This window comes from Chiloscyllium plagiosum, unplaced genomic scaffold (genome assembly GCF_004010195.1).
Source record: "Chiloscyllium plagiosum isolate BGI_BamShark_2017 unplaced genomic scaffold, ASM401019v2 scaf_6960, whole genome shotgun sequence".
Lineage (NCBI taxonomy): Eukaryota > Metazoa > Chordata > Chondrichthyes > Orectolobiformes > Hemiscylliidae > Chiloscyllium > Chiloscyllium plagiosum.
In genome coordinates this window covers 29,256-31,784 of record NW_025213267.1, presented here as the reverse complement: position 1 = coordinate 31,784, position 2,529 = coordinate 29,256, and the positions used below count along the sequence as shown (strand labels likewise).

At 48.8% G+C, this 2,529-nt stretch overlaps 2 non-coding genes across 2 annotated transcripts; both read right to left on the bottom strand.

Moving 5' to 3' along the window:
• Positions 1-310: 310 nt before the first annotated feature.
• trnam-cau lies at positions 311-382 on the bottom strand. Its single transcript has one exon. It is a non-coding gene; the product is annotated as a tRNA-Met (tRNA).
• Positions 383-1,165: 783 nt separating this feature from the next.
• On the bottom strand, positions 1,166-1,255 carry trnap-ugg. Its single transcript is given in 2 exon segments — positions 1,166-1,201; positions 1,220-1,255. It is a non-coding gene; the product is annotated as a tRNA-Pro (tRNA).
• Between the last annotated feature and the right edge of the window lie 1,274 nt (positions 1,256-2,529).

Sequence of the window (2,529 nt, the reverse complement as noted above, 5' to 3'; positions counted from 1 at the left end):
TTTCTGACATGCTGATCGTCTTGTCATTCACGTCCGAACCGGCGTGGCGAACTGCGGCAGGCAAGGCATGAAATCACAAGGTATGCGTCTCAGCTCATTGGCATCTCAGAGAAGTGGGTTTGCGATTCAGTTCGTAGGAAACCGACGAAGAACAGGAGGACACCACTCAGACTTTGAAAAGCAGTTTACTTAAATGGTGGGCGTTTCGGTATAATATGGGGCATTCAGACAGTCAGGAAGATGTTTGAAAGGCAAGACGCTGAACAGAGTGTCATCACAAAGGAAAGTCGCTCATGGAGATATTGAACAATAGCAGAGGATGGTTTCGATCCATCGACCTCTGGGTTATGGGCCCAGCACGCTCCCACTGCGCCACTCTGCTCCAACGCACCACGCCCTTTACCACGGGTCCCTTCAGCCTTTCGTCGGGCGCGTGGCATGCACGTTCGAGACTGATGTCAAAGATCTCCACTGCTGTCGTCTTATATCGTGTTGCGCAGACGTATGGAGGCTGTGTAAATATAAACATTTTCTAACTTCCCACATTCTGTTGGTCGAACTGTGATTTCACTCTGAATGGACGCCATGCGGCCCACCTTCGCTCTGCTGGGTCGACACAGTAAATGAACGTGGGTCTCGATTCGTATCATTCTCTTGTCTTCTCCATGTAATTCTGCACATTGTTACTTTAAACATGACCACCGAATTCCCGTTTGCGACTAATGAATCTGCCTCTTTGTCAGTGTCCGTTAGGAATTTACTGACCCCAACCACTCCCTGTACGAAAGCGTTCTTCCTAATGTCACTTTGGGTTCTTTTCCTCGTGACTTTAAATTTCTGCCGAAGCGTTGCCGATCCTTTCAGGTGTGGGAGCATTTTGACTACATTACTTTCTCTGTCTCGACGTCGCATGATTGGAAAGCTTCCATCGGGCCAGATTTCAAACTTCTGTTCTCCGAAGAGAGCTGTCCCAAATTTCCAATCGAGTCTCATTGCTGACATCCCTCAAACACCGCACCACTCACGTCAACCTATTCAACGGTATCGCCAATCATTTCACTTCGCTGCTTTCTGTCCCAGTGGTACGTCAGGGAGCCCAACCTCGTTTAACGAAGGTGCTTTTTGAGAAAATTAAGCAGGCATGTTTGCACAAGTCATAAAACGCGGGCTCGTCCGGGATTTGAACCCGGGACCTCTCGCACTTCTGTGTCGACGAAGACCCAAAGCGAGAATCATACCCCTAGACCAACGAGCCACACAGCAAGTGCGCCTGCGCCCCGCTCTACCTCTTGAACCAGCTGAATCTTGCTCAGAGTGAAGTATAGTTGACATTGAACAGGCTGGGGCTGTTTTCTCTGGAACGTCGGAGGCTGAAGGGTGACTTTATGGAGGTTTACAAAATTATGAGGGGCATGGATAGGATAAATAGGCAAAGTATTTTCCCTGGGGTCGGGGAGTTAAGAACTAGAGGGCTTAGATTTAGGGTGAGAGGGGAAAGATATAAAAGAGACCTCAGGGGAAAACTTTTTCACGCAGAGGGTGGTGCGTGTATGGAATGAGCTGCCAGAGAAAGTGGTGGAGGCTGGTACAATTGCAACATTTAAGAGGCTTTTGGATGGATATATAAATAGGAAGGGTTTGGAGGTATATGGGTTGGGTGCTGGCAGGTGGGACTAGATTGGGGTGGGATATCTGATCAGCATAGACGGGTTGGACCGAAGGGTCTGTTTCCATGCTGTACATCTCTATGACTCTATGAACAGCTGCTTCTTATTCTGTCTCTGCTTCCGTTTGCCCATCCCCAGAAACCGGGCCCTCTCTGCTGGCAGAAAATTAAACCGTTTTCTTTCTAAACTTTTCTCTGACACCGGAGTGACCAGTGACAAGCATTGCCCTCCTCAACATCGGGTACAGAGAACAGGAGAAGACCCCGCAGACCTCCACAAGTGTGTCATCTCAGCTATGCACATTGGGCCTGTGTGTCAATGTGAAATATATACGTCGAAGTTTTTTGGGAAGCAGATGAGAAGGCGAGGTGCATAACAGTGCGCCGTGATACGGGAAAGCTGCGAAAGACGACATTGAGTGAATTGGAAAGAGCTGCCGGGAAAGAGAGCAATGTACACTGGAGACTCTGAGCCAGCTGAAACTTGCTCAGTGTCAAATACATTCCACTTTGTTACAAGAATTGCAAGCAGCAAAGAGTTTCCAGAACATCAGCTTGTCATTCTGTCCCCGGGATGCGGTTTCTGACTATGCGGATTGTCTTGTTATTCACGTCAAACGGCGATTAGAAACCGGGATCTCTCGCACGTCTGTATCGAAGGAGACCCAAAGCGAAAATCATACCCCTCGACCAACGAGCCACACAGCAGCCATGTCTGCAGCCCCGCTCTACCTCTTGAACCAGCTGAGTCTTGCTCAGAGTGAAATATAGTTGACATTGAACAGGCTGGGGCTGTTTTCTCTGGAGCCTTGGAGGCTGAGGGGTGACTTTATGGAGGTTTACACAATTATGAGGGGCATTGA